Raw genomic sequence first — 20,251 nt, forward strand, 5'->3', positions numbered from 1 at the left:
GGTAAAATAAAAAGGCTATTGTTTCGTTTATTTTGGGGAAAAAGTTCCATATAGCCCCTTTAACACACATCGCTAAACTGATTGGCTTTGTTTTTTCTTTCTAACTTTTGAGAGGCTCTTGTGCGAAGCGGCAATGCTCCTCCGAAGAAAACCTAGGGAGAAATCAACAGTTCTGTGCACAAAAATGCGGGGCAAATCAGTTTTTACTACTGTATTACAATCGCGGGATAAGTGGCAAACAATCGTTAGTTTTGTGTGTATCAGAGAGAGAGAGAGAGAGAGAGAGAGAGAGAGAGAGAGAGAGAGAGAGAGAGAGAGAGAGGAGTCCCCTCTCGTTCACTTCCTCACAAAGCACAATGTCCTGAGCAAAAGTCAGATTGGATTTTTACAAAATTTTAGAACATCAGATCATATCTTCACCCTACATACCCTGATCGATAAATACATCAACCAAAACAAAACTAAAATATTCGCTTGCTTTGTAGATTTCCAGAAGGCCTTTGATTCGATTTGGCAAGAAGGCCTTCTTTCTAAACTTCTAAAATCGGGTATAGGGGGCAAAACATACAACTTTACAAAAACAATGTACTCAAACAATCAATGTGCAATTAAAATTGGCAATAAACAAACTGAGTTCTTCACTCAAGGGCGAGGTGTGAGACAGGGCTGCCCACTATCACAGACCCTCTTCAATATTGGCGAAACTCCTAGGAGTCAGCAGCTCCTGGCCTCACACTGCATGACAAGAATAAAATGCAACAATTAAAACGTAACAAGCTTTTTTTTTGTACATATTTAAAACCAAAAATAAAAGTTTCAGGACAAAAACACTCATTAAACTTATTACACAACTCTTTCACCATTACGCAACGGTTTAAAGAGGTCATGACATGAGAAACCAAATTTGCCTTGATCTTTTGGTATATAAGATGTCTTTGTACCATTAAAACGTCCTGCAAACGCCCCATTATAAACGAATCATTTATTTAAATCAAGCTCTAAATACAGCTCGTTCTGGATCCATGGTAAGAAGTGACGTCACGGTACGAAGTGACGTACCAGCGTTTGCATATAGACCGCCTCCAGCACAAGACAACTACGCTTTAAGCGCAAGACAACTACGCTCATCTCGTATCAGTCGCGCCCGCGCGCTTGCGCGCCTCACAAGTGTTCAGTCGGCGGACAGCGAGTGGGTCTGTGTACAGGGAAATTACGATGCCACGCAGATGTGCTGTTCCTGGCTGTGGACAAACAACATATTTGAATACGCTGCGAAAGATCCAGTCGTCAGGGAAAAATGGATGCACTTTATTTTTTGCGGTCTCAGTCACGGCAGTGTTAGTTTAAGCGTTTGTTCTATACATTTGAAGGATGACTGTTTTGAGAACAAATCCCAAAATGATGCTGGCTTTGCCAGAAAACTGTTGCTCAAAGATAAGTCCGTGCCAACTATTCTGGGCTCAACAACGACGACGCAAACTGTAAGTAATGTATTTAAAACTTTAAACTACTTTTTAAATACGCCGAATCTGCAAATGTTCTGGCTGGGGGCGTTAATAATTGATGCATAGGCACTGACGTTAGCCAATCATAACAGTGGGTGTTAACACTGAACTCTTAAAGGGGAAACACCCCCAAAACAGACTGTTTGAATCAGAGGATGAGAAACAGGGTGGGAAAAGGTCATAAATCACTACATTTTAAAAGTTTTTTGTAAAAAAAACTATAGTAATACTATAATTGCACCTAAGGGAACATAATAATAAAATAAAAAAAAACATGCCATGACCCCTTTAAGTCTGAGGCATTGCATAAAAGCATGAAACACAGTCTCTTTTAGTGTTGTCACGGTACCAAAATTTCAGTATTCGGTACCAATACCAGTGAAAATCCACGGTTCTCGGTACCGAAACTTAATTTAGATTAAATTTACACATATTAAAGTGTATATACTGTTACGGAGATGGAAACTGTACTATTAAAAACACTTTACAAAAAGATTCCATTTGTTAGATAACATTAGATAAAATGACCTAACAATAAACAATAGTATATACTGTAGCATTTATTCTCCTTGGGGTAATTTAAAAATGTATTATAATCTCTGATTCTCTTATAATCTCTAATATCTCTAATATACCGTCTATGCTTAATAGAAGTGACCGTAACAACATGAAAAGCTCGGCCGAACAGCTGATCATAGCTGTACAGGGCGGCTTTTTATTTCTCATCTCCATGAATATATCTAGTAGTAAAGCTAATGCAAGGGCTAAAAATCAATTAATTATTTGATGATACTTCCTCATCATCATGGAGAGTGCAGTTTGCACCGCTTTCTCCTTTCCACAAGCGCGTGCTCTCCCGTTGCGTCTGTCGTTGCTATGCAACCAACAAATTTTGCAAAAAACACGCTATGTGAACGATTCATTCCTCCTTTCTTGTCAACATGTCTCAGTCAGTGTGTTTATGAAGAGGACGCAACTGTGCACCTTTATGACAGCGCGTCAAGAACCGGATTAACTCGATACTTCGGTACTTAAGAAAAGCTGGTACCGTAAACGTAAAAAAAATGTTTTACCGACTTCATACCGAAGTACCAGGTCTTTTGACAACACTAGTCTCTTTTTGAGGACAAAAAGGACAACCAGAGTTATTCTTAGAATCCAAAATTGAAACAAAAGAATTCACCGCAATTTCCCCATGCAGGATTCTCCACTGCAAGTCCCGTTCTTTTTGATAATGGTGGCTTGAAAAAAAACCCCTCTCCATTCAGGTCTTATCTCATCACCTACTTTTAAAACAAAACGCCAAGGGGTATCGACTCTCTTATCAAGTGTCTTTCTGTTGAGAATGAGCACACACATTCTACACAACTCTTTCCACGCATGAAAAAAATAAAAAAATCAACAGATAAAAACTTATTTTGTTGAAAGAAACACCCTGAATACTCTTCAACATTTGGTTGAATTAAACACGGAAAAGGATCTTCACTGTCAGCGACATAATTCCCTAAAAATAAATCCTCTAACATCATTGTTTCTTCATCCGTAAAACATTATTTTAACTTAATCACAAATCGAGTCACTGAACGAACAGATCTGATTCCCAATTTTACAGTAACAGCTTCTACATTCTTAAAATGAGGTCCAGTTAAGCCCAGTAATGATTTTAAAACAAAATTTCCTGAGTTTTGTAAAGTCTTATGGAATCCTGGTAAACAATTGGACGCAGACAGATCCAGTCTTGCATTACAAAATTCCAATGAAGCTTGTCCCAAAAAAAGTCAACAAAGACCGCTTGAATCTCAGCCATCAATTTCACTGGAGGATCAATACAAACCAATTTGTGCCATAAGAGTGAAGCGACCAAATTATTTACTATAAGTATTCCTCCCCTATAAGACAAGTTGGGTAGAATCCACTTCCATTTGTTTAGACGACCTTTCACTTTTTGTAATAAACCATCCCAATTTTTTTGTAAGACATTATCATCTCCTAAAAAAACTCCAAGATATTTAAAACCCCACCTATTCCAACACAGACCTTCAGGAAGAATTGGTTTCCTTTCATTCCAATCCCCTAATAAAAACGCCTTTCTTTTTTTCCAATTTACTTTTGCCGAAGACCATATTCCAAAGTCTTCTATCAATCTAGATAAAACATGTATGTCGCTTTGTTTATTAATCATTATTATAAGGTCATCGGCATAAGCTGATATGCAAAAATTAACATCACAAAGTGGTACCCTAAAACCATCTAAATTCTTCCTGATTGTTTGTAGAAGTGGTTCGATAACAAGAGAATATAACATTCCTGATAATCAACCACCTTGTCTAATACCTCTACTGACCTCGAATGGAGCACATAAGCCACCATTAAACTTAATAATACTCTCACTATAAAGAATTTATAATTTTTGAAAACTTCTCATTAAAACCAAGCCTCTAAAACATCCCATAAATAAGAATGCTCAACCCGGTCGAAAGCTTTCTCTTGGTCTACAGACAACAAACCACATTTGATATTAAATAATTTGGAAACTTGTATAATATCTCTAATTAAGGAAATATTGTCAAAGATTGACCTGTTTGGTATGCAATAAAATTGATCTAGATGGATCACCTGTCCTATTATTTTAGCCAATCTATTAGCTAAAGTTTTAGAAAGTAATTTATAATCACTGCACAGAAGTGATACCGGTCTCCAGTTCTTAATCTCAGTGAGATCTCCTTTTTTCAGAAGAAGAGTAACCACTGCCCTCCGGCAGCTCAACGACAGCCCACCCTTCAGCAAGCTGTCATTGAACACCTCTAGCAGGTCAACTCCCAACTCCGACCAGAAAGCTTTCAGAAAATCCACTGGAAGCCCATCTACTCCCAGAGCTTTCCCAGACTCCATATCTTGGAGTGCCTTATAAAGTTCTCCCAGAGTTAGGCCACATTCCAGTTCCTCATTGGACTCTTCTGAGATCTTGGGTAGATCCTCTAGGAAAGGGGATTTTTCCCCTCTTTTCAAGTTCACTTTTGTACAGGGATTGATAAAACCGCCTTGTTACCTCATGCATCTGTCAAGTCAAGTCAAGTCATCTTCATTTATATAGCGCTTTTAACAATGTAGATTGTTTCAAAGCTGCTTTACAGAGATAAACGTATAATTTAAGGTAACAGATTGTTTTGGCTTTTGGCTTGAATAATGTTATTTTCCAGCTAAAGTTAGTTTTGATTGATTCACTTCCGTCGAAAGGATAATGTGCTATTAAATTAGGGGCCGCTAAGACGACACGTTCTCTCTAAACACTTTAAACGCAAACCTGTGAGAAATTAATTCTATAGTTATGTGCGTTTGAATATATGTGCGCATGTTTGTAATTCTCTACAAACCAAGCCTAAACAAACTAGCCTACTTGTCCTGCCTATAAATTTGATACAGAATTTTATTTTATCACTACGGGGTAGATACGCAAATTTTCCACAATGCTTTATCTGTAGAGTGGTAAAGGGATCCTCCATAGGGAGAGGCTAGTTGGCATTTCAGCACTAAGTTGACATCGGGTCCAGGCGAAGGTCCTTCGTCAGATCTGGATACGGCCTGGATCCGGCAGGCTGCGAGAAAACCTCGGGATAAACAGAGACACTAAAATTAGCGTAGATGCCATTCTTCTTATGATGTAACGAGTACATCAGGATTTAAGGGAAGTGTTCCCAGTTCCGGCTGACCTAATCTATGCAGCCTAACATTGAGTTATAGAAGTCTATAATGCATTATGTGAATGCTAGGTTAAAGAGATGTGTCTTTAATCTAGCTTTGACCTGACAGAGTGTGTCTGCTTCCCGGACAATGGTAGGAAGACTGTTCCAAAGTTTTGGTGCTAAATAGGAAAAGGATCTACCGCCAGCAGTCGATTTTGATATTCTAGGTATTATTAACTGGCCAGAATTTTGAGATCGCAATAGACGTGAAGGACTATAATGCGTTAAGAGCTCGCTCAAGTACTGCGGAGCTAAACTATTTAGTGCTTTGTAAGTAATCAGCAATATTTTAAAATGTATACGATGTTTAATAGGCAGCCAATGCAGTGTTGACAGAACCGGGCTAATATGGTCATACTTCCTGGTTCTGGTAAGAACTCGAGCTGCTGCGTTTTGAACTAGCTGTAGTTTGTTTGTTGAGCGTGCAAGGCAACCACCCACTAGAGCATTACAATAATCTAGCCTTAAGGTCATGAACGCATGAACTAATTGTTCCGCATTTGTCAATGAGAGCATATGGCGTAATTTAGATATATTTTTAAGATGGAAAAATGCGATTTTACAGATACTAGACACGTGACTTTCAAATGAAAGATTGGTGTCAAAGAGCACACCCAGGTTTCTTAACCGACGACGAAGACTTAAAGGAACACTCCGACTTTTTGGGACTTTAGCCTATTCACCTTATCCCCCAGAGTTAGATAAGTCCATACATACTTTTTTCATCTCCGTGCGTGCTATAAGTCTGTTTGTAACCCACCGCTAGCCTAGCTTAGCACAAAGACTGGATGTAAATGGTTGCAGCTAGCATACTAATCCAAATAAGTGACAAAATAACGCAAACATTTTCCTATTTACATGTTGTGATTTGTATAGTCACAGAGTGTACAAAAAACAAAGTCACATGAGACACAGACATATTTTAACCGTATAAATACTGGGAACTATATTCTCTGAAGGCGAAGCACTGCTACTTGGGCGGAGTGATAACCGCAGCACCTGAGACATCACGTTGGTTTTGTTGACAGAAGAAACAACGGCGCGTCTCAGGTGCTGCGGTTATCACTCCGTTAACGCAATGCTCTTACCACTGAGCTACAGGAAAGACATTGGCAGTGTATAAGTCAGAATAAAAATCAACAGCAATTCTTCTCATTTGATAAGAGTCATAGGTAACAACACCTTCATAATTTTTTAAACCCACCATCAAATGTCTTTGATTAGTCTTTGTCTTTGATTAGATTAAAAAAAAATTAATTGATCTTCAACAAATAAAAAATAGATATAATACAAATGAGCAAATGATAAAGCTTGGGTTGCTGAATATTCGATCTCTTACTTCAAAAGCGCTAATAGTTAATGATATGATTACAGATTATAACCTAGATGTGCTGTGTTTAACAGAAACCTGGCTAAAACCAAACGATTACATTGCTTTAAATGAGTCAACCCCACAAGATTACGGTTATAAACATGAACCTCGTCTGAAACGCAAAGGAGGAGGTGTTGCTGTAATTTATAGTAATATTTTCAAAACCACTAAGAAATCTAGTTGTAAATATAATTCTTTTGAAGTGTTGGTGCTTAATGTAAAAATATATAGTGTAAACGATAAATCACGTTTGAAAATTCTGCTGGCTACTGTATACAGGCCACCAGGGCACCATACAGACTTTATCAAAGAATTTGCGGACTTTCTATCAGAATTAGTATTGGCTGCAGATAAAGTACTAATTGTTGGTGACTTTAATATACACATAGATAATGAAAAAGATGCATTGGGATTGGCATTTAAAGACATTATAAACTCAATTGGAGTTAGACAACACGTGTCAGGACCGACTCATTGTCGTAATCATACTCTAGATCTAATACTATCACATGGAATAGATGTTGATGCCGTTGAAATACTGCAACAGAGTGATGACATCTCAGATCACTATCTAGTCTCGTGTAAATTACATTTAGCCAAGGCTGCAAAGCCGACTCCGTGTTATAAATATGTTAGACCGATTACTTCTGCTACTAAAGATTGCTTTATCAATAATCTTCCTAATCAGTTTCATCATCTCAGCATCCCGGATAGCTTAGAAGAACTTGATATTGCAACAGAAACTTTTAACTCTCTCTTTTCCAGCACTTTAGACACAGTTGCTCCGCTGCGCTTAAAGAAGATTAAAGAACATAGTCCAACGCCGTGGCACAACGAGCACACTCAGGCCCTTAAGAGAGCAGCCAGAAAAATGGAGCGCAACTGGAAGAAAACAAAACTAGAGGTGTTTCGGATTTCATGGAAGGAGAGCTCGATTGCTTACAGAGAGGCTTTAAAAGCTGCTAGATCTGCTTATTTTTCAACCCTATTAGAAGAAAATAAACATAATCCTAGGTATTTATTTGAAACAGTGGCTAAACTAACGAAAAAGAAAGCTTCAAGCCCAGAAGTTTCCAAGCAGCACAGCAGTAATGACTTTATGAACTTCTTCACTTATAAGATCGATAATATCAGGGACAAAATTATAACTATGCAACCGTCTAATACAGTATCGCATCAGGAAGTGCATTGTAGTCTCCCTGAGGGAAAATTTGATTCATTCATTGCTATAGACGTATATAGACCGCCAGGGCCTTACGCTGATTTCCTAAAAGAGTTTGCAGATTTTCTCTCAGATCTATTGGTCAATGCCGATAAGGCAATAATTGTTGGAGATTTCAACATACACGTTGATAACACAAATGATGCGTTAGGAGCTGCGCTTATAGATTTATTAAACTCCTTTGGGGTCAAGCAAAACGTTAGTGGTCCCACTCATCGTCTTAATCATACTCTAGATTTAATTATATCATATGGAACCGATCCAACCGATATAGATATTATACCGCAAAGTGATGATGTCTCTGATCATTACATGGTAACTTGCATACTACGTACTAGGGCTGAACGATATTCGATTTTAACATCGACATCGCGATGTGCGAGTGAGCGATAGTCACATCGCCGGAACATGCGATGTGAAGGGTAGTAGCACAGTAGCGCCAGCGGGAGATATTACATGCGCTTCATGAGGCACACGCGCGCGGTCTCTTGCTCTCTCTCCCGCTCTGCCGTGGACGCGCTGCGCGGTTTGGAGCACAGTATCTGTCTCGCGGGCGCGCTCGCTCTAGATTCCGGAGATTAACTAATTCGCGGGCATCAGTGAGCCGCTATCAATATGCGGGAGACTCCCGGAACTTGGGATGTCTGTATCTATAATAATATCGGCATTATAATTATTGATTTTTCATTAGGCTATTGTTTTGGTGCTCGCGCGGTGGGAGCGGCGACGCTGACAGGTGTTATGGTGTAAAGCTGCTGTTTAAATGTGTTCGGCTTTTCTGTTTACAGAAACATGTTCTCTAATCTGTTTAGAAGATTTAATACAAAATATATTAAAGTTTTATATCATTTTGTTTATTTCATATGATTATGATGACCAACACCAACACTGTTTTACTTTGGCACTTTGGCTAAGAAAAGTTGACTTAAAAGATTGTGAACCAAAATTTATAAAAAATATATTTATTTAAGTTATATTGTTGTAAACCAATCAGGGGGTTGGTGTAAAGCTGCTGTTTTATTTAAAAATGTGTTCTGCTGTTGTGTTTACAGAAATGTTCTAATTTTGGAATAAAAAATTAAGTGACCTTTTTGTCACTTGTAATGAAGCTTGCTTATGCTTATTAGTTAAATTATTAATATCATGGAATGGTAATTATTGTCTTTAGCCTGGAGTTATGGCTCTCAATATCGCAATATATATCGTTGGGGGAAAAAATATCGCAATGTAATTTTTTTCCAATATCGTGCAGCCCTACTACGTACGGCTGAAATGTGTCATGTTGCGCCACGTTATCGACCAGGCAGAACAATCCTTCCAACCACTGTAGATAGATTCTTGAATAGCTTACCTGATCTATCTCCGCTCCTCAGTGAACCCAAACAAACAGAGGAACTAGAGGAAATGACTAGCAGTATGAGCACCATTTTCTCTAGTACATTAGAAACTGTTGCACCAATTAGATTAAAAAAGGTTAGAGAGAAAACTAAAGCACCATGGTACAACAGTGCTACGCATGTTATCAAGAGAGAAACTCGTAACTTAGAGCGCAAATGGAAACAAACTAATTTAGAGGTCTTTAGAATCGCGTGGAAAGACAGTATGTCACGTTATAAAAAGGCTCTAAAAGCAGCCAGGTCTGAGCATCTACGCAAACTAATAGAAAATAACCAAAACAATCCAAGGTTTTTATTTAACACCGTGGCTAGATTAACAAATAAACAGACATCACCTGAACAAAATATTCCGTTACATTTTAATAGTAATGATTTCATGAATTTCTTCACTGAGAAAATAGAAAGCATCAGAAACACAATTGTAAATGTACAATCTTTGACAGCGTCTTATGATTCAGCCTCAATTATCGCCCCTCAAGAACAACTACAGCGCTTTACAACTATAGGACAGGAAGAGCTAAATAAACTTATCACTGCATCTAAACCAACAACATGTTTATTAGATCCAATACCCACTAAACTACTGAAAGAAGTGTTACCTGTAGTGGAAGAGCCTCTTCTCAATATTATTAACTCGTCTCTATCTTTAGGACATGTTCCAAAAACATTCAAGCTGGCAGTTATAAAACCTCTTATTAAGAAACCACAATTAGATCCAAATAACCTAGCAAATTACAGACCCATTTCAAATCTTCCATTTATGTCTAAAATACTAGAAAAAGTTGTGTCCGCTCAATTGTGCTCTTTCTTGCAAGAAAACGATATCTATGAAAAGTTTCAGTCAGGATTCAGGCCACATCATAGCACAGAAACTGCGCTGGTTAAAATTACAAATGATTTACTTTTAGCTTCTGACCAAGGCTGTATCTCAATACTAGTTTTACTCGATCTTAGTGCTGCGTTTGACACTATAGATCATAAAATACTCTTAGATCGACTTCAAAATTACACTGGTGTTCAGGGACAGGCATTAAGCTGGTTTAGATCGTACCTATCAGACCGTTACCATTTTGTCCATTTAAATGGGGAAAAATCAAAGATAACGTCAGTAAATTATGGAGTGCCGCAGGGATCTGTATTAGGCCCCCTGCTATTCTCAATTTATATGCTGCCACTTGGTAATATTATAAGAAAACATGGAATAAGTTTCCACAGTTATGCTGATGACACTCAATTATATATTTCATCTAGACCAGATGATAACACTAAATTATCTAAAATGACAGAGTGTGTTAAAGATATAAAATATTGGATGACGTGTAATTTTCTTCTATTAAATTCAGATAAAACGGAGGTATTACTGATTGGTCCAAAAAACTGCCCACAAAACCTCTTACAATACAACCTTAATCTTGATGGACGTCCTGTTACTTTATCCTCTACAGTAAAAGACCTGGGTGTTATACTAGACCGCAACTTGTCTTTTGAAAATCATATTTCAAATGTCACAAGAACAGCCTTTTTCCACCTTAGAAACATTGCTAAGCTACGTAATATGCTATCAGTTTCTGATGCAGAAAAGTTAGTTCATGCATTCATGACCTCGAGACTAGATTACTGTAATGCTTTATTAGCTGGTTGTCCTGCATCCTCAGTAAACAAGCTACAGTTAGTCCAAAATGCAGCTGCTAGAGTTCTTACTAGGTCAAGAAAATATGATCATATAACACCAATTTTATCATCTCTACACTGGTTACCTATTAAGTTCCGTATCAATTACAAAGTATTGTTACTGACCTATAAAGCCCTAAATGGTTTAGCTCCTGTGTATTTAAGAGATCTTCTATCGCCATATATTCCATCGCGCTCTTTAAGATCCCTAAATTCGAGGCTTCTGGTCGTACCTAGGATATCTAAGTCCACTAAAGGAGGGAGGGCGTTTTCACATCTAGCTCCTAAACTCTGGAATAGCCTTCCTGATATTGTCCGAGGTTCAGACTCGCTCTCCCAGTTTAAAACTAGATTAAAGACGCATCTCTTTAGCCAAGCATTCACATGATGCATCTCATACCTTTTATACTACAGTTAAATCAGATCAAATGCATTCATATTAAGAACAGCAGCTACGCTAATTATTTCCCATCTGCCTTTTTTGTTGTTATCTCGGGACGCCTGTCCCGAGATAACTCAAATAGAGTTCGTCAGCTCCAGTTATGTATCCAGCCTCTCATGGAGACTTCAGATGCCCCAACGCCTGTGATGAGACGACTCGACGCCTGTGAAGAGACGACCCAACGCCGGCGATATGTTATGCCCTAAATTTCATGATTAACTAACTGTATTTTTGTATGTATATTTTTGAAATGCATTTTCTGTAAAGCTGCTTTGAAACAATGTGTATTGTGAAAAGCGCTATACAAATAAACTTGAATTGAATTGAATTGAATTGAATATAGGAGAGGAAGAATTTTGCAAACTCGTCAAATCATCTAAATCCACAACGTGCATGTTAGACCCTATACCGACTAAGCTGCTGAAAGAGATGCTTCCAGATGTCATAGATCCTCTTCTTAATATCATTAATTCATCTTTGTCTCTAGGATACGTACCAAAAACCTTTAAGCTAGCTATGATTAAACCGCTTGTTAAAAAACAGCAACTTGATCCTACAAAACTAGTAAATTACAGGCCAATCTCTAATCTGCCATTTCTGTCAAAGATATTAGAAAAAGCAGTATCCTCACAACTGTGTTCCTTTCTTGAAAGGAATGATATCTGCGAGGATTTTCAGTCCGGATTTAGACCGCACCATAGTACCGAGACAGCTCTCGTTAGAGTCACAAATGATTTGCTCTTATCATCCGATCGTGGTTGTATCTCTCTATTAGTATTACTGGATCTTAGTGCTGCATTTGACACCATTGACCACAACATCCTTTTAAATAGACTCGAACATTATGTTGGCATTAGTGGAATTGCACTAGCATGGTTTAAATCATACTTATCTGACCGTTATCAGTTTGTAGCAGTAAATGAAGAGATGTCTTATCAATCACAAGTTCAGTATGGCGTACCACAAGGCTCAGTACTAGGACCGCTGCTGTTCACTCTGTATATGCTACCATTAGGAGATATCATTAGGAAACATGGAATTAGCTTTCACTGTTATGCCGACGATACTCAGCTGTATATTTCTTCAAAACCTAACGAAACCTACCAATTCACAAAATTAACGGAATGCATAGCTGATATAAAAAATTGGATGACTAGTAATTTCCTACTACTAAATTCAGAAAAAACAGAGATTCTAATTATTGGACAAAAAACTTCCACACGTAATAACCTAGAGTACTGTCTAACACTTGATGGCTGCTCTGTTAAGTCTTCGTCGTCGGTTAGGAACCTGGGTGTGCTCTTTGATACCAATCTTTCATTTGAAAGTCATGTGTCTAGTATCTGTAAAACCGCTTTCTTCCATCTTAAAAATATATCTAAATTACGTCATATGCTCTCAATGAATAATGCAGAACAATTAGTTCATGCGTTTATGACCTCAAGGCTAGATTATTGTAATGCTCTACTGGGTGGCTGCCCTGCACGCTTAATAAACAAACTACAGCTAGTTCAAAACGCAGCAGCTCGAGTTCTTACTAGAACCAGGAAGTATGACCATATTAGCCCCATTCTGTCAACACTGCATTGGCTGCCTATTAAACATCGTATAAATTTTAAAATATTGCTGATCACTTACAAAGCACTAAATGGTTTAGCTCCGCAGTACTTGAGCGAGCTCTTAACTTATTATAGTCCTTCACGTCTACTGCGATCTCAAAATTCCGGCCAGTTAATAATACCTAGAATATCAAAATCGACTGCTGGCGGTAGATCCTTTTCCTACTTAGCACCAAAACTTTGGAACAGTCTTCCTACCATTGTCCGGGAAGCAGACACACTCTGTCAGTTCAAATCTAGACTAAAAACACATCTCTTCGGCCTAGCATACACATAACACATTATAGACTTATATAATTAGGCTGCATAGTTTAGAACAGCCGGGACCGGGAACACTTCCCGTAAATCCTGATGTACTTGGTACATCATAATAAGGATGGCGTCTACGCTAATATTAGTCTCTCTGTCTATCCCGAGGTTTACTGCTGTCCACCGGAACCAGGCCGTATCCAGATCTGATGAAGGACCAGCGCCAGGACACGACGACGACGCCGCTGACCTGAAGTGTCAACCAGTCTCTCCTCCTCTCCACTCCGACTTCAACCAACCGGAACTGGACAAATACTCTGATTCATTCTGAACTTCATACACTGTTCACTCATTGGCCGGAGGAGAACTGGCCCCCGACTGAGCCTGGGTTCTCCCAAGGTTTTTTTCTCCATTCTGTCACCTGATGGAGTTTTGGTTCCTTGCCGCTGTTGCCTTACCTTCTGGCTTGCTTAGTTGGGGACATTTAATATTCAACAATATTATAGATCTGCCTTAAAGGTGGATGATGATGAAATTGTTTTTTTGTATTATTTTCATGTTATCACTGTGAAGCTGCTTTGATACAATCTGTATTGTAAAAAGCGCTATATAAATAAAGATGACTTGACTTGACTTGACTAGTCTATCGTTCTAAATTGAAAAAGAATTTTGTCGGTCCATCAATGTCTTTAGTTTGGATAAAACGTGCTCTAACAAGGGCACATTTCACTTTATCATACAATAAAGAATTTAACTGAAGCTGTTTCTCTGAAACAGCAGTTTCCAAATGCAGTCCACTCCTTGCCATCATTTTCTCTTCAATATCAGAGATCTCATTTTCCAAGTCTTGTATCCTGGTCTTTAATGTCCTTTTTGAATATGAAGAATATTGCTGACAGAAGACTCTAATTTGCACTTTTCCAATGTCCCACCATTGTTTTATATCATCATAATTTCCTTTTTGCATTTGCCATGTTTCCCAACACAACTTAAAATGTGTACAAAAAACATTATCATGCAAAAGCTTATTATTAAAATACCAATAGACTTCTTTTACTTTCATTTAAAATAACAAAATCCATTGTTATCATTTTGTGATCTGAAAGGATATTTGGAATTCTATTAACATCACCCACTCTGTTTCTTGAATCACTTGTAATAATCTATCCAATCTGGCAGCATGAACTCTACCATCTGTAACTTTTACCCAAGTGTATTGTTTAAGCAATGAATTTTTTATTCTCCAAATATCTTCCAGATTTAAACTTTTAACTACATCGGATAAAACAAGTGCTGATTGATGGTAAGGTTCTTCAGCATTTCTATCTTGAAATTCAAAGTGAAATCAAAGTCTCCTGCCATTATAATTATACCTCCTGAGTTAAGAGCTTTTAAAACACGACCCAATTTCTCAAATAAAATAACTCTTTCTGTTCCATCATTAGGGACATATTAACAAAAAGAAAAAATGAAAATTATTTATTTCAGCTCTTACTAAAAGTAATCTTCCAGGTTCTATGGCATACGTAGAAAGGATTTTTGCTTTTAAAGTAGAGTTAAACATGATCGCAACTCCTGCTCTAACGTTACAGCCATGACTTATTCTCCCTTCCACCACAATCCCCATTCAGACTCATTACTTATTACTATGGGTTTCTTGAAGAAAACCTACTGCAATATTCAAATATTCTGAAACTAAATGTGAATGGTCTGAGAGATAAGAAAAAGCAGGCTTTAGAGAACCTATTCAAAGATACCCCATCAGATAGAAAGGGTAGAAAGAACAGCAGAAGAAAAGGAAAAATACACACAGATATATATACAAGCCATAGTGTTCATTTAGCTTTTCCTCGAGCCTTCATCCTCATTCCTTTTACCCTGTCTTATCATCGTTATAGGCTACTTCTTAAGTCTGTACTGTTTCTGCTGCGATAACACAGTATGGTTGTACGTTTTACGTACCCATACTACAGAAGCGACAAACTTTTCCTTATCAGGGAAAAAAAAAACTCTTATATCTACCCTTCTCCCTTTAGTCTCGTCCAAAAAAAAAGCATTTATCTGTTCTACAGAATACAAATCATCTTTAGCTTTATAGAGATCTGACAAATCCGACAAACTCTCGTCATCCTGACTCTGCGTCATGATATCAGAGACATCATGACATCATCATCACCCTCCTCGATGCTTTCACATTGCATACCACTGACATGTAGTGACATGATCAACTACAAGATGCTCTTCTACAACTGCTGCAGTACCATTTACACTACTACAACTCGGCTTTTCATTATCAACATGGTTTAAGTTACTCACAACACTCTCACTCACATCCAATCCATTGTCCTTACTCGTCTCAGCCACCGGAGCTTCGTCCAAGCCTGACTTTTCCCCTCCTGGTTTCTGGTTTAACTCCACATCTTTGCGCACCGATGATTAATCCGTCTCACCACTAATCTTTGCTTCTGCCAAAGTTTTTTTTGAGGGCACGAGAGTCTTTTATGTCCGAACTCTCCACATTCAAAACATCGCAAAATCTCCGTACTTGCGAATATCAGATACAAACTATCGCAATCTTTCACTCTAAACGATACATCCAATAATTTATTCGGAGAACTCAAAAACATGAACACTTTTCTCCTAAAAGACATCACATGTTTAAGCGCAGGATTTTTGCATCCTAAGGAAACCGTTTTAACCTCGCTCACCACTTTTCAGAATCTTGAAAGTTCTCTGACAATGACCTCATTTTCAATGAACGGAGGGACGTTTGAAATTATCACTTCAACAGCTGAGTGGTATTAACGAAAATTTATTTCACCCAGAAACCGTTCTCAATAACTTTATTGACCAATGTTTTGGTTCTTAGAAAAACAACTACAGCTTTATTCATTCTCGAAGCCGAGATGAGTGTCTTTCTGTTGAGAATGAGCACACACATACTATACAACTCGTTCCCCACACATGAAAAAAGATCAACAGATGAAAACTTATTTTGTTGAAAGAAACACACTGAATACTCAACATTTGGTTGAATTAACAAACACGGAAAAGGATCTTCACTGTCAGATTGATTGTGTATGCTTAAGTGCGTGTAACCCTACATTATAGGGACAAAATGTCACTACAAAGATGGCAATATCCAAAATACTTGTCCTTGTGGGGATTTTTGTTGTTGTGGAAAACAGCTGAAAATGAAAAAAAAATGCTGAAAGTTATAGGTAGGGTAGGGCTGCACTATTATGGCAAATGATTACATTAATGTTTCTCTAAAAATAATTGATATGAAGAAAGGGTTAGTTTCTCAACTGTTTGATATGTGATACAAAGCACTATTCAAATAGATACTTTGACGCATATGTGATGAATTTGTCTGGAGCTCTTTGTGTTTATCTGCTAATTAAAGAAAAACACACAGATCTTCACAACAATCACTGACACTCAGGCTATGTTTACACATGGACGGCTATTTTCATAAACGGACATTTCAGTGTGTGTTGTATCATGTAGAATCGTATATGCCTCCCTCAGCATAGATTTTTCTTACAAAGTCTGGAGATAAAAAGGTTCTATTCTGCCCATGATCTTCATTGCAGTTTGAATAAGACGTCCAAGCCTGGATTTCAACTGTACAGTCAAATTACTGTATGTGTATTCTGTATCCAATCACATTCTCTAATACAGCTTGATACAACAACATCATAATTTTACTACTGACCCCATAAAGTCTCAGCCTTCTCAGAAAATACAATCTTTGTTGTAACCGAGTGCACAAATTGTCAACATGGACATGCCATGTAAGCGAACAGTCAATATGAATACCCAGATATTTATATGAGCACACTTGTGATATTGAAACGTTGTTTCAATACAGGGCTATGGTCTCCAATTAACTTTGGATCGAATATCATCTCCTCAGTTTCTTTACATTCACAATTAGGTGGTGGGCATCACATCACTCTATAAACTGGTAAATTTCAGAGTGGTAAGATGAGATGTCTTGATCTTTATATAGTAAGCTAAGAAAAGCAGAATCATCACTAAATTTTACATTGTAGTTGTTATTGGTTTTGCTCACACATTCATTTGTATACAGTGTGAAGAGAACTGGGGAGCTCACACACCCATGCGGGACTCCTGTACTACTACAAAGATTGGGACTTGGGAGTCAGAGATCATCTTATTGACCTGTTGGGTTCTGTCCGTTAAAAAATAAAAGTACCATTTTATAATAAAAAGGATTTACATCCATCTGTTTCAAATTCTCAAGTAATAAATATGGTTGCAGAGTGTTAAAAGCTGAATAAAATCAATAAAAAAGACGACGTGCATATGCCTTTGAGTCCTCCATATGTTTAGAGACTAAATGGGTAGTACATCCTACTGCATCATTCGTACTCCTGCCCTATCTGTAAGCAAACTGTCATGGATCTAATTTTGAGGTTACTTCACAGGACGTGAAAATGATAACTGCGTCGGACTGAAACTAGCAAAAAACACTTTTTGCATTGCGCCGGGTGTAAGATAGGGCCCAATGTATTTCTCAAAACATTTAATTTAGGGATGTCAACGATTAATCGACGATCGATTAATTGTCGATAATACATTTAATCGATACAAATTATCGATCATCGATTAAGCAGGTCCATGCGCGTGCATGCTGCTCAACCACGAAACAAAGCGAGCGCGTTTTGTTTGGGACCATTTTACACCTTCATTATGACTAAGTTTGCGTGTTCATTCGCAGCCTTTTGTTTGAACTTGTCCCTAAGTTCTTCAGTTATACAGTTTGTTATTTGGATAAATTATAGGCTAACATATGGATATATGATAGTACTTATAAAGCACATATTAATGTCTTATTCTGTATGACCATATTCTACATTCCTAATCCTACCCAATTCCTATCCTACTTTACTAACTATTAATAAGCAGTAATTATGAGTTTATTTAGGCAACAGTCGTAGGCTAGTTAATAGTGAGAATTGGACCCTAATCTAAAGTGTGACCCTATGGTACTTTATGTTTAGATTCATTTTGAAAAAAATAAAAATAAAACTTAAGTTACATTTCACAGTTGTGTAACACTTACAACTAAAAGTAATGTGTAAAAAGTAAAGTAAAAAGTAACACACAACTGACTCACTCACTTGTCTGAACATGTTAAGAACGACATGTTTGTTCATTAACGTTACACCACACAGCACAAGCCAGGCTGAATTCGGAATTAAACACTTTTAAATTGCATAAAGACTAGTGTGTTATTCCGAATCCAGCCTCAGGAACAGTTGCAGAGAACTTTAAACATTTTTGAGCAACTTTCATTTGACAAAGTATTTTCGCATAATGAGCTTCGTGAATGTATATTAACACTTTTATTCGGATTATTTGCTGACCTTTATAATCACTCATCTCAGTCTTATTTCCTTAGGTAATTAAGTTTTATCTTCAGCACTGTATTAACTTAACTTTTATAGGCTATTCTACCGCAACACACTAACCGTCCGTAGCTCTGTAGAATGTATTCACAATTGTATTTATTAATCTCAGATTGTTCGAGATGATCAAACGAAATCTCAAATCCAGATTTAAAATGTGACTAAACAGAGAATGCATTTAGTGCACTATACGTACAGTAGACTTGAGAAAACCACAAAGATCTTAACGCAAACTGGCCTGTAATCACAGTTAAGTTAGTAATAGTAACGTACATTTACAGCTAAAACAAACACCGACGAACAATTTTCAATCAGTTTAGAGCTTAGCTGCTACCTTTATCAGCTGATGTCACACAGAGACTGCCAAACTGTGATAACTGTTCAAATTGTAAGAATCGGTCTTCATTCAAAGATAACTTATTACTCTTAATTCATGGGCTAGTTTGCTTATTTATAAACATCAACAAAAACATAACATAACACAGGACCCAAAAGAAAATGTTCAAACGAGCTTCACCCGAGTCACCGAGTGCAGGGTTGCCAGGTCCCATAAAAACATAAATTACGGTGCCCGGAAAGGGACATTCTCGGTTCACGTAGTTTTCTAGTCAAGTCAAGTCACCTTTATTTATAAAGCGCTTTTTTACTATACAGATAGTTTCAAAGCAGCTTTACTGAGATAACAGGAAAATATAATGCAACAAAGTTTGTTTCCAAACAAAAATAGCATCACAGTCAAGCTTAAGTAAATTCAGTGATGGCTCATTATTGTTGTAAAAAAGTTATTAATTTAGTTAATATAGCCGCTCTGGAGAAAACCGTGATTTAATCGTCCAGCTCAGTTCTCATATGGTGTTAATGCAGGCAGAACAATAATAGGCTATTGTTCAATATTAAATTAAATGTCCCCAAGTGGAACTGCCTAGGCTAGCCTACCTTTTTAAATATTTATTTTAGATCGTATAGGCTACTAGTTTTAGATCGGTAAAAGTTTTAATGTTTTTGTCTCTTCTGCTCATAAAGGATGCATTTATTTGATCCAAAATACAGAAAATAAAATAAAATAAAGAAGTTATAAAGTAGCTGGGGCACGTGTAGGTGACATAGGGTATGCAGAGAAGACATAAAGTAGGATAATGTTGTGCATGCTGTAGATTAAATTGAGTAAGCCCTTGTTCCTAAACGAACACATTTGAAACCAGTAAACATTTGTATAGGTGCAACATTTGCTATAAAAAATTAAAAAAAACGAAAACAGCAGAATATCACCATTAGGCTATACGGAGCTCTTGCTATAATACAACACCCCCACCTTGTGGGCTATTACCTTAATGACACGATCAAACCTGCATCGACACAGAAGGCACAATCCATACACAATGTACTGTACCCCAGGGCTGCTGGAAGTAATTTTGAACAGGGGATGCTGTGAAATGATAATTTATTTATTTTTGACAAAAAAAACTATGAGCCTATAGGCCTATTTAAAATACATTTTAAAAATAAATTCATTGAGATTCACTACTTTATTGTTATATACTTCAGTGCACACAGCCAGGGTCTGAAACACACAGATATCATCAGTTCTCAGAT

General features: G+C 37.4%; 1 protein-coding gene across 2 annotated transcripts in view; it reads right to left on the reverse strand.

Annotated features, from left to right (window-relative positions):
* Positions 1–19,261, reverse strand: part of cd151l (CD151 antigen, like) — a 67,745-nt gene extending 48,484 nt beyond the window's left edge. Inside the window, exon 1 of one of the 2 annotated variants that reach the window (XM_079620035.1) lies at positions 18,993–19,261. The gene's annotated coding sequence lies outside the window, so the exon portion shown is untranslated. The remainder of the gene's footprint in view (positions 1–18,992) is intronic. The other variant, XM_079620036.1, reaches the window with a different exon arrangement.
* Between the last annotated feature and the right edge of the window lie 990 nt (positions 19,262–20,251).

Source organism: Phoxinus phoxinus (genome assembly GCF_949152265.1).
Source record: "Phoxinus phoxinus genome assembly, chromosome: 8".
Taxonomy (NCBI): domain Eukaryota; kingdom Metazoa; phylum Chordata; class Actinopteri; order Cypriniformes; family Leuciscidae; genus Phoxinus; species Phoxinus phoxinus.